This window comes from Puma concolor, chromosome C1 (assembly GCF_028749965.1).
Source record: "Puma concolor isolate L17-30 chromosome C1, mPumCon1.1.hap2, whole genome shotgun sequence".
Lineage (NCBI taxonomy): Eukaryota > Metazoa > Chordata > Mammalia > Carnivora > Felidae > Puma > Puma concolor.
Window position 1 is genome coordinate 45851758 of NC_141674.1, and position 12588 is coordinate 45864345.

The 12588-nt window shown below is 49.3% G+C and overlaps 1 protein-coding gene across 3 annotated transcripts in view; it reads right to left on the minus strand.

Moving 5' to 3' along the window:
- PLPP3 (phospholipid phosphatase 3) overlaps positions 1–12588 on the minus strand; it is an 87116-nt gene that overhangs the window by 2192 nt on the left and 72336 nt on the right. The gene's annotated exons all lie outside the window — the stretch shown is intronic.

Below are 12588 nucleotides of genomic sequence, written 5' to 3' on the forward strand. Positions count from 1 at the left end.
TCTGGACTCTCAGTCCAGTGCTTCCTACCAAAAATGCTACTTCCCTATTTCTCAAGGAAAATGAACAGCAGTGAAAAATAAATTCCTACATGAGGAAGCAAGTCATAATTAGTCATGCTCATTAATCTACGATACTTTCCCTTTCCTCACAAAGAAATCTAGGGTGTAACCACAAGAGATCAGCCAACATGAATTCCTATCAGCAGGAGTGGAGAAGGAAGCCGTTGTGACCACGTTTTCCTGAAAGTCCGGATCTCAACAATTTGATGGGGGTGCAGAAGCCAGGGTTTTGTGGCTGAGGGAGTCAGCAGCTAACCCGGAGGAGAGGTCAATGCAATCTCCTATCGCTCCTTCCCAAAGTCCTTCCCATTTGTGAGCACAAGACCCCACCCGGTCTTAACAATCCCTGAGGAACATTTACCACTTGCAAAGGTACGGGGACGGCTGAGGCATAGCTCCCGTCCCAATTAGCTTACGAGGACAGATTCAAGAGCCTGATGAGTTAGTGGAGTAAGAAAAATTTATGCTTTGTATTACAAGGCAAAATAAATACACAGACATCCACTTGAGCCATTCAGCAATAGGAGTTTGTATTGCGTAACCATAAGAGGCGGCTATCAGTCATGTCATTTAATAGGAAACACAGGGCAGATTTTTGAAATGGAGACTAGAGCACCTCCAAATTCCCTATGCCTAGCCAACTTTCTGGATTGGAAAGTCCTTGTCCTGCCATGGGTCATGCGCTCACTAACAATGATGGCACTGTGACTTCGTTCTGGACACAGTAGAGGCTAAAAAGTTACTTTTCAAATTTTTTTGAGAGAGAGAGTATGAGCTGGGGAGAGGGGCAGAGGGAGAGAGAGAGAATCCCAAGCAAGCATGCTCAGTGCGGAGCCAGATGTGGGGCTCGATACCCTGATCCTTGGATCATGCATCAAGGGTCCATGGATCACCCCTTGGATCACCTATCGAACCAACTTCCATGATGTCCTTTCTATAGTCAGACAGAGCATCAACCAAGTGCCACAGAAAGCACAGCCAGAAACTGGTGGTGCTGGTTACTCAGGAGATCAAGGGACCAGAAGAGGAACAGGAAATAGAGACTTATCAGCTGCTACAAAACCCTGACAACTTTTTAAAAAAAAAAAGAATTTTTTTTTTTTTAATGTTTATTTACTTTTGAGACAATGTGAGAGACAGAGTGCAAGCAGTGGAGGGGCAGACAGAGGGAGACACAGAATCTGAAGCGGGCTCCAGGCTGAGCTGTCAGCACAGAGCCCAACGCGGGGCTTGAACTCAACGAACCGTGAGATCATGACCTGAGCTGAAGTCGGACACTTAACCGACTGAGCCACTCAGGCGCCCCAACCCTGACATCTTTTGAATTTTGTACCCATTCTATACATCGCCTACTCAAAGGTTTAATTATTATTTGTTTGTAAAAAAGTAATAAATAAGAAAATATGGCTGGGATGTTTCTGTGCTACTATCAGAAAGTGAAATGTTGCCAAGAAATGTTAACATTTTAATACATTTACAGCCCCAGTGCTATAGAATGTACCATTTTGCAAAGAAAAAAAAAAATTAAACCTTCTGTCCCTTTCTTTTCCAAGGAGGTGTGAACAGTGAGAACTCCTGGCTCCTAGTCCGGGCCAAACCCGAGAACCAGGAAAGGAAAGATGTGTACCCAACCCTGCCAGGAGGTTCGAGGCCCCCTGGCTGGGAATCCTTTACATGTGGTCACAGAAGGAGCTTGCAAGTGCTTCCCGTATAAGGAAGCACTAACGACTGTGACTGAAGTTAAATGTGGAAATAATTACACTTTTCAACTCTTCTCTGACAGGTGCAGAGCCAATATCCCCATCTCCACCTGGAAACTACCCTCTCCTTCCTCCTTTACTTGGTTTTGGAGGAAGGCTTCAATCTAGCCCTCCGAGGTGGACTCTCAACTGCACTTCTTCCTGCCCAGCCGCCGGTGGCACCAAATGAGGGTTCTCACAGCTCCCATCTCTTAGAGATCTTTCTCCCAGCTTCAGCCCACCTGCTGAAGGCAAACATAGCAAGGGGATGAACCCCCAGCCCCCAATAAACATCTTCCCTCCGAGAATCTGACACCACCTTAATCTACTGGCTTATTTCCCAGTTTAATTTTCTGAGCTCATTATCTACCGCATATTAGGGTTTCCGTTTCCCAGCTGCGAGACAGGGATAATACGGACGTTAAAGGCAAGAATGTAGGGGCCGCCTGGGTGGCTCAGTCGGTTAAGCGTCCGACTTCGGCTCAGGTCATGATCTCGTGGCTTGTGAGCTTGAGACCCCACGTAGGGCTCTGTGCTAATGGCACAGAGCCTGCTTGGGATCCTGCTTCTCTCTCTCTCTCTCTCTCTCTCTGCTCCTCCCCTGCTCACTCTCTCTCTCTCTCTCTCTCTCTGAAAATAAATAAATAAACTAAAGAAAATTATTGTTGAATTTTTTTTTTTTAATATGAAATTTATTGTCAAACTGATTTCCATACAACACCCAGTTGAATTTCTAAACTCCTCTCTACTGGAAGCAAGCATGCTGGCCTTGGGTCTTATCGGCACATGCAAATCCCCCAGCCTTCTGGGGAACCACACGCTCGCACGCTGCATGTACGCGGCCAGGCGGCAAGATGAAAAGTTGAGTCAGGTCCAGCAGAACCCCCCTTTAAAAGCTGCATTTCGCTTTCAGCGTGGCTTGAGCTTACACAAACACTTTTTTGGGATCATGAAACTCGATCCTGTCAAGACTCAAACAGGGCTCAGTCTTCCCAACGCTTGAACAGCAGAGCACAAAAAGGACTAGCAGAAGTGAAAACCTTGCCCCGAGCAGTTCCATTTCCTGCAGAAGGTGCTCTCCACCCAAAAAGAAAACCCAGAGGCCCAGACGGGGAAGGGTCTATACAAATTAGGTAGCTATCTTATGTCCAGGGAACCACTCCCAGCCCACAGCCCTACTTCCACAGATCTCTGCTGTGAGAAGAGAGCAACATTAGATAATAAACACAGTGTCAGCGAGCCGGAAATCTATACCCTAAGCACCAAGAAAAGCTCTTGTTTAAACTGCCCTGAGCATTTGCTTTCAATTCCGTCTCTCCGATTCTTTGAATTTTATAAAGTGCTTTTTTTGAAAAATGCAACCAGTAACGCGTATTGAACATCTGCTCTGTGCCAAGCCCTGAGATTATAAAGATAAATATACCTAAGAGCACTTTGCCCTCCCAAGCTCACAGGGCAATGGGGGGGGGGGGGGGGGACAGATCCAAGCAAACAGATAGTTACGATACAGTGTTTTAAAGATCATGATAGAGGGAAGCCAGGGGGGTTGAAGAATCATGGAACCCACACTGAAGGGGAGGGTGGGGGGCTTTATAAAGAAGGCTTCCCCCAAAGGAGGTATATTTGAGCTTAGCTCAGTAGGAGTTAGCCAGGTGGCGAACGCCAGGAATGTTGTTCTAGGCAGAGGAGCAGTGCGTGCAAAGGCACGGGAGTGAGAGAGAACAGCACGTTCAGGAGCTGCAGGAAACTCAGCATGGCTACGGCCACGTGGTCAGTAAGGCTGCAGAGGAGACAGCCAGATCCTGAGAAGGCTCCTAGGACACGTTAAGGAACTCGGACCTCATCCTCTTGGCTTCAGGAGCCACTGTCAAGGCTGTAGCAGAGAAGCAGCCTGTTGAGAAGGCTGTTACCTAAAGATGCAGAAGGAGTCAGAAAGGGAATGGAGAACCTGAAGGCAAGGGCACCAAGTCAGGACCCGCAGAGTCCAGAAGACGGGTCCCACGCTACAACCAAGCCGTGAAGACGCAGAAGAGATGGGCTTCTGGAATGTGGAGAGGAGACGGCAGTTGATAAGAACTGACGGGGGTTGGTGTGGACGTGTGGAGGTGGATACGCGTGCAGGAAAAAGGCGATGCTTTCCTTCCTAGTTGCGCGTCTCACTCTAGAAATCTTTGCTCTTGTTCCCCCCCCCCCCCCCCCGCCGAACTCTTGCGGCGGGGGTAACCACGCCAGGGGAAAAAAATTCTAGCTCCGTTTTCATCTGCCTTCTAACATTTGGGGTCCCTCTGACAGCACCTTGGGGAAGCAGGTGTGGCCTTCTTCTGAGTTAGAATGGCCAGGCCATTCTGGGACCCGAGTGTGCAAGATGCCCTGACGTACCCAAGCCCTCAGGAGACTGGAGTCCTTCGACCAAGAGCAAGACTCCACACAAATGAGGCAAGTCCAGGCTGAGGAATCCCATTTGTTACAAAGAGGAGGTAAGAAGCATACAGGGAGCCACCATCCCCAGCGCACCACTGTGTCATCACCCCCCCGCCCCGTCCAGCACATGCAGCACTGGCAACGAGCCTTGCCCACAAGGGCAAGACAGACTTGTCTTCAAATCCAGCCTCTGCCATTTTCGGTAAAATACCCAAATGAGGGACACAGTGCCCACCTCGGAGGGTCACTCTAAGGATGTGACGTAACAGAAGGCACAAGTGTTGACAGCGTGGTTAATAAACCATAAATAAATAAATAAAGGTTAATAAATGGGAGCCATGGCCACTGGCTCAGGCGTCCAGTGCCTACCTACACAACGTCACTTCTCCTTCCCCGCTCCTTGTGTGGGAAGACAAGAAACAAGAGAAGGAACTAGAAGAAAGGAAAAGGGGGGGGGGGGGGGCGGGGAAGACGGATGATGAAGAATATAAATAAGCCAAAAGGTAAAAGTCGAGCCAGACAGAAAGATCATACGCAGGTAGGAGTTTTCCACAGGACAGATAGAATCTGATCTCCAAGTCCTATAATTTCCGAGGCTATTTTGGGGAATGAGTCAGCACAATCAAGAAGGAAGATGCCTCTGATGTCTTGCTGTCAGCACTCACTGGCCCCAGAGATGCCAGCCCCCCGGAGCAGAGAGGCCCTTCTGGGGTACGGCCTGGCTGGAGCTCAGCAAGGGACCAAGCCGGCCAGAAACAAGAAGGCCGGTCGGTAGCAAGGTTTCCACTCCCACTTGCCTGCGAATGGCCACGTCGGCAACTTCTGAGGGTCACTTCGTTAATCTGCCCTCGGTTATGACAACAAAAAAGTGTTCTTTAAATGTTTCTGGAGTCCTTGAGTGTTTCAACTCCTGAGAATGTGGAAGTTAGCTCCCTGAAAATAGGAATCACCTCCTCATACATTAAGGATTTTTATAAGCCCCTGTTGAGCTTAGATGCCAGCCCAGAGCAGCTAAATATTAAAGAAGAATGTTAGAACCTTAACAACCAGAAGAACACGGAGGGTTGTCTATTCTGGTATTTCTCCAAATGTAATCCTCAGATTATCTGTTTCAGAATCAGCTGGCTGCCTCTTGAAAAAGCAGATTCCTAGGCCCACCCTAGGCCTACGGGAAGTGTAGGGTTTTAACAAACCCTATTTTAGTCTGTTATGCAGACTAAAGTTAGGAGAACCGCCAATGGGCACCCGATGGAGATAACACAGATGGGCTCAAATGCTAGATCTGCCATTTTAATGGCTGAAGGTCTTACACATCTTGTAATTGCTTTGAAAGCAGCTCCCGTATCTATACACTGGGTTTCGGGATACCTGCCCGGAGCTGCCTGTGTTTGCTCTTTGCTATCCACACTCAACGTTTTTTTAAGTTTATTTATCTATTTATCTTGAGAGAGACAGTATGAGCGGGGGAGGGGCCGAGAGGGGGGGCTCCCAAGGAGGCTTCATGCTGTCAGCGGAGAGCCTGACGCGGGGCTCGATCTCATGAACGTTGAGATCATGACCTGAGCCAAAACCAAGAGTTGGACACTCAACCAACTCAGCCACCCAGGCACCCCTACCCACACTCCACTTTTAATGACCTTCCGTCTTAGCACTGGGCACAGGCTTTAACGTTTCCACTTTAGACTGTGAGCTACTCAAATGCACGAACGACTCAGAGCCCAGCTGTGGCCCTCAACAAATTCTACTCCACCCCCACGGGAGGATACAGTCCATGAGCTGATCTTTTTCTTTTTAACATTTTATTTTCAAGTAATCTCCACGCCCAGCACAGGGCTCGAACCTACAACCCCGAGATCAAGAGTCTCACACTCCACCGACTGAGCCAGCCAGGCACCCCTGTGCTGTTCCTTTTTGTAGACATCCCCATGCCTTGGCCTCAGGATTTCCTTTTGGCATCCTGCTCTACCATAATAAACAATCTCATGGATTAAGGAATCATTTTCTTTGCAGGAGAAAGCCTTGGGACCTGGCTCACCCTCGTGCCCCAAGTATAATAAGTGCTGTCTAAAGAAAAGCCATCTTTGGCAGCCCTGTCTTTTGACTAAATGAGAGCTACCCAGTTGCAATCGTCACTTTTTGACCTCAGAAAAGGACTTCCAGTGGCTTTTGGCACTGGGGACTTGCCAGCATCTCATTTGAATGGTTTCCTGGTATATCTGAGAGAACTTGATGGGGTGGAAACGGTCACACTAGGCATCAGGCAGCAGGATCTGGTACCAAAATTGCTCCTGCTGTGTGTGACCTCAGACTAAGTCACACTCTTGTTGGGACTTGAATTTATACCAAATGAAGAGGTTTATAACTTCAGATGATAGATCGTCTCTGTATGTGTGTGCAAGCATTATTTAAAAATTCACCTTCCCATAGTTGTCAGGCTTCAGTGGGAGAATTCACATGAAAACACCTCCTACTGATGTAGGGCTACTCAAATCCTACCTCAGTTATCATCATTCATGACCATCACTGCTACTGAGGGTCATGGATGAAGTTAGTCCCACAAAAACAAGGTGTGTTTGGAACAGCGGAGGAGAGTTGGGGGCAATTCTGGAGGAGAACAGGGATCTGTGCCTGCCTAGGACCCTTCCAGGAAGGCGCTTCTAGGCTATGGCAAAGGAGGGTTTCTGGGAAGGCGGGGGGCGGGCACAGCACCGACAGCTCAGCTAGTGGGGAGCTACATCTAGCAAGATCTGGGCTTCCGGAACATGATGCTCAAGGATGACAGAGGCTGGGAAAAGCAGGGGCTCTGCTTCCAGAAGTCCTACATTTTGAAGCCTTCTAGGATCAGAAGACACACTGTGTTCCCATTGTTTTCACCCATCCCCATGTCTCTGCAACATTCCTTCTTCATGAAATGCCTTTCCTTCTCTTTCATAACTCATAAAAAAATGTCCACTCATCAAGGTCCCATCTCCTCTAGGAATTCTTTCTAGCCTTCCAACACCCTCAGAATGAACTAACTATCCCCTCTCTTGTGCCCCCCATTGTCCCCACTACATCAGTGTTTTTCAAACCTCATGTCACAAGTCCTGAGAAAGTTACAAAATCCATTTACTGGGTGGTCACTACCAGCATTTGGTTTTGTTTTTTTTTTTTTTTGGATACACTATCAGCATTTTTAAAGGTTGAATGAAAAATATTAGACTGTATCACACACAGTAAGGGTAAGTCTTATTTTGGGAAATTTTCCAGTTATGTGTGAGTGCTTCTATTGGGTTATAATGGAAAACATACTTCTTTTACAGTTTATTTATTTATTGAGAGAGAGAGAGAATGAGAAAGAATATTCCAAGCAGACTCAGTGCTGCTTGCACAGAGTCCAATGAGGGCTCTATCTCACGAACCATGAGATCATGACCTGAGCCGAAATCCAGGGTCAGAAGCCTAACCAAGCAAGCCACGCAGGCACCCTGGAAAATGTATTTATTATTACGGATCGTGGTCAAGTCTGGGGAAGCTCCTGCATTAAAACTCTTCAAGGGCCAACTCTTTTTAGCTCCAAATCTTTAAAACAAAGTATAGTACTTCCTCCATGATACACATTCAATTGATGTGTTGCATGTGGCAAGCACAAGCATCTTTTATTCATCGATTCCACAATCCAAAGAGAGTGGGATGTTATTATCATCCCCACACCCCACTATGGGGAAAGGTGGCTGAGAAGAAGTGACATGCCCATATGCCTCATTAGCAGGTGGCTAGTGGGATTCCCTTTGGAGTCTCTGACTCATCACTCATTCATCTCAGCAGTGGAATGAGAAACGAGATTTTCGAAGGACACTGAAGATGGTGGAGGATCCAGTCATCATCTGTTGGGGCCACAGTTTGTCTCCAGACCTTGCTCCCTTCTCTTTCCCACATCACGGTCCTGACACCCCTACCCTCCTCAGAGTGGGGGCCCTGAGGAGGCAAGGTCAGCCCCAGGGCCTACTGGGCAAAGAGCTAGACTTCTGCATGGCCAGAAAAGACTTGCAAGGTCATTTCATCCATATTCCTGTGCCCAGACAACAGTGCGATCAATCTAATGGGAATAGATGGGAATCTTCCATTAGAGAAGGAAGAGATCTCACAAATTCATGGCATAGACCAAGCATGTTTGGAGTTCACGGTTTTAGTCCTATGAGAGAGAATTGTGAGCCAGGATCTGGTCCCAACTCTGCCACTGTGTGTCCTTGGGTGTGCCACACCCTCTCTGCATCCATTTCCTCTCAAGGGGGTGTCATCACCAAGTTCTTAACACTTGTGTTCTTGCTGGTCTATTCTCCCAAGGTCACCGCACTGGGGCAGAGACAAAGAACGCCCTCTCCCTTCCCTACATCCTGGAGGAAGACAGCAGCACACAAAAGAGCGACTGCTAGCTGAGCTACACCCCCGGGGAAGAGGAAAACCAGGAAAGACTCTGCCGTGTGTTTATGACATTCGAAAACAGCTGCTTCCTCTGCTGCACCCACAGCAATGGCGGCCTGGCCCTGCCCTGACCCCTCCCAGGGCCCCATCGTTTGCCATCTGCTGGAGGGTCAGGGAAGAGGTGACCAGATAGGCAAGTTGTCACCAGACAGGAAATGAACTGATGTTTGTCGCCTCGTCGGAGTCCCTGGGTTACTCTAGGGGTGAGTCCAGCTGTAGGGCTCATATCTTGGTAGGGCTGACTGTGTGTGTGTGTGTGTGTGTGTGTGTGTGTGTGTGTGTGTGTGTAGGCAGGAAGGGCACTGCGAAGGTCAGTATGTGGCTGTGTTTGCATTGGCTTGCCTGACTGTGTGTTTCTGTGGTTCTGATCGGAAAAAGGATGGATGTCTATGTGTCTGGGTACTGCTGGGTCTGTCCATGCGCCTCTGGGTCTCTCTACCCCCAGCCACACGTGTAAAGACCTACATCAGTGCGCAGGCCTATCTGACCCCGTGTGCCCATGTCTTCGTGTTCAGTCCGTGATGCCACATAGGTTCAACTAGCGAGCAGTGGGGTAGGAAATCGGATCTGCTCTTGCTTGACACGTGGTTTCTGTCTAGACACATGTGCTTGCTGTGCAGGACTTACTCTCAGAAGACCTGAGTAAAAGTGCTAAGCTGTCACAGCCTGTTGCCCAAGGCTCTGCAGTGACTCAGCCAACATTCTAGGGTGATGCAAGGCACCCACTGGGACTTAAAAACAAGTCCCAGCCCCCCAAAAGAGGCCATCTTCGTGGGCACTGCAGGAAGACGGTTCCATCCGAGAAGGCAGGTAGTTTACTCGCTACAAAGTCGGCCGTGCCTCTCAATCTCTGTGGGAGAAGGTCCCAGAGCTATCACGCCTCCAAGGTCCATTCACAGGATGAGAAAACTAGGCTCAGAGGGGAAGTGTCTCGCCTGAGGTTACAAGTTCACTCGTCACACGCCCTCTTTAACCAAGGCTAATCAAGCACCCCTTGTGCCAGCCACTGTATAAGGCCTGAGGATGACAAAGAGCTGGAAGGTGAAGCCACAGGATTCTGCTAAGGCACTGGCAGCCTGGTTCGGGAGACAGACATTTGAGCAGGCAACTTCAACAAAGCCAGGCTGAAGGCCACAGCAGGAAAACCATGAAAAGGGCCACGGGAACAGGAGGAGAAAGTTAGACAATTCTGTCTTCGAGGAAGATGGCGGGAAACGTGTGATAGACTAAACAACGGTGCCCCAAAGATGTCTGTGTCCTAATCCCTACAACCTGCTAATATGTTACCCTCCATGGCCAAACAGACTTTGCAGGTGGGATGAAGTTGAAGACCTGGAGATGGGGAGATTTCCCTGGATCACCGGGCGGACTCCATGGAATCTCCCGAGCCCTCCTAAGAGGGAGGCAAGAGAGTCAGAATCACAGGGGGAGATGCAGTGACAGAAGCAGAGGCCAGAGAGAAGGAAAGAAAGACCTGGAGGGGGAGGAAGGGGCCATGGGCTAAAGAACGCAGGCAGCTTCCAGAAGGAACGCAGCCCGCCAACACCTTGATCTCAGCCCAGTGAGACCTATTTTGTAATTCCAAACTCGAGAACTGCCAGAAAATAAATCTGTGTGGTCTGTGCTGTTCCGCCTCGGGTTAACTCTGGTTGGCCTTCAGCCCCAGTGACCATCCTTCCTTGCCAAGTGCAGAGGGCAAAGCTTTCAAGTCAGGGAGCACCTAGGAGCAGCCATCGACCATGGGTAAAGGATCTGGAATGGTGCCAGCACAGAGTAGGGGCTCAGTAAATGCTCGTACCCACTTCCTCTCCTCAGCTACAGTCAGCCAGAGTCAAACAGGACAAAAGTCAGACCTCTCATTTCCCTTGTTGAAAATAAACCCCGGTCCTCCCAGATACTGTCTCATTGTGCATGGAGAGTGCTATAGGATATGAAAGAGGCAGGCTACAAAGCATCTCTGCACCTTTTTAAACTGGGGGTGCAGGAGACCCTAACTAGGACAGCAGCACGCGGAAGAAAACACAGCAGCAGGCCGGTGGGCCGGGCGCCTGCCAAGAGCACGGCTCAGAAGGCCACAGTCGACAAAGGGTTACCCCCTCGAGCAAACGCCCGTCCCCTGCTGTCACTTCACATTAAAGCATCAGAGACTGAGCTGGCCGGTGACCGATGCTCTCATTTAACGGTTTGCTCCCCCAATTTCTCTCCCTTCTGACCTTGACTGAAAAAAAAAAAAAAAAAAAAAAAAAAAAAAAAGGAAGAAAGAAAGTGATGAACAAAGCCATCAAAAGAGGCAAGTCCTGGGGCGCCTAGGTGGCGCAGTCGGTTAAGCGTCCGACTTCAGCCAGGTCACGATCTCGCGGTCCGTGAGTTCGAGCCCCGCATCGGGCTCTGGGCTGATGGCTCAGAGCCTGGAGCCTGTTTCTGATTCTGTGTCTCCCTCTCTCTCTGCTCCTCCCCCGTTCATGCTCTGTCTCTCTCTGTCCCAAAAATAAATAAACGTTGAAAAAAAAAAAAATTAAAAAAAAAAAAAAAAAAAAAAAGAGGCAAGTCCTTAGGCCAGGATTCTCCTGCCAAAACTGACAAGCAGCTCAGACACGACTTTCTACCTGGTGCCCACTCGATCGCCACTACTCCCTGCCCACTTCCTTCCCCCTGCACCCGGCCCTCGCCTGTAGCCGAAGCACCCTGTCCGTATCTCCATGACAGCCCCGTGCTGTGTTCTAACCCCTGTGCTGGCCAGGCGGTGGGAGCGAGTAGACTGGGATTTCCTTGGAAGCAAGGCCCGTGCCTTATTCATCCCTCTGCCTCCAACACAATGTCTCTTGTAGTGTTCTCAAGGAAGAGGAGAGCCACCCATTGACTCAAGCTTTCTGTGGATTAAAGATTTATCTACTCTGAGCAGACTCCCTGAGAGGCACTGGGGAGACGGGGAGAACAACAGTGTGTCATCTATGGTCCCTGTCCCCGGGGAAATTTACAGTCTAAAGGGATACACACATCTGCAATGTCAGCACAGGGTGACAAACGCCATCACAGGAGTGAGTGGGAGAGGTGATCAAAGGGAGACTCGGGGCAGCAGCCAGGTTTAGAAATGAAGAAAGGCCAAGGGCTCGTCCAGATCTCTATTGTTCATGAGTCTTACTGCGAGTGGGCAAGGATTATACGAACAACACGACCCGCATGTGTGGTGCCTAAACATCCAGCCACGACTGTGCTCTGAGATTCTCACTGGCCTGGTGTGAGCTCCCCAGAGTGGGGCCCAGGAAGGCACGGTATCAGAGCAGGAGCTCCACCATGTGTGCTGAATAAACCCCTCAAAACTTTTAGCAGGCAAGAAAAGCAGAGATTCTTGAGGGGACAGAAGCTCAGAGAGCTGGGATGCCTTATGCACATTCACAGAGTCAGGGATGAAATATGGGAAAAGGGTAACCCAGTCACCTGGGGCAAATGAGAACCTGGCCCATCCCGAGGCCATTCTCTAGGTACAAGGCCTTCTCTTGATCTACAAGGCCCTTTAGCTAGCCAAGGTAAGGCTCAGCCTTGACCAAGCCCCCTCTTGTCTAGCCAACACCACGTTTAGGGTCTGTTCAAGTCACCCTAAAGGTCACACTGGGAACGGTGGAAGTTTCCCAAGATTCTGAATTCAACTCAATTTTAAGTGTCCACCAAAGCAGCACGTGAGCACTGAGTCAGGGACCCAGACTCTGCTGGTCACCTGACATGTGACCTGGGGCAAGTTTCTTCCCCTTTCAAACCCTAAATGTCCTCATCAATAAAGTGAGCAAGGTGGCCACTATCAAAGATCTCTGGCTGCAATGCTCTATGAGCCCAAACCTGAGGACTCACAGACTCTGCTGAATGAAATCTCACAGGCTGGAAGGAAACAGAAATGACTTTCCTTTTA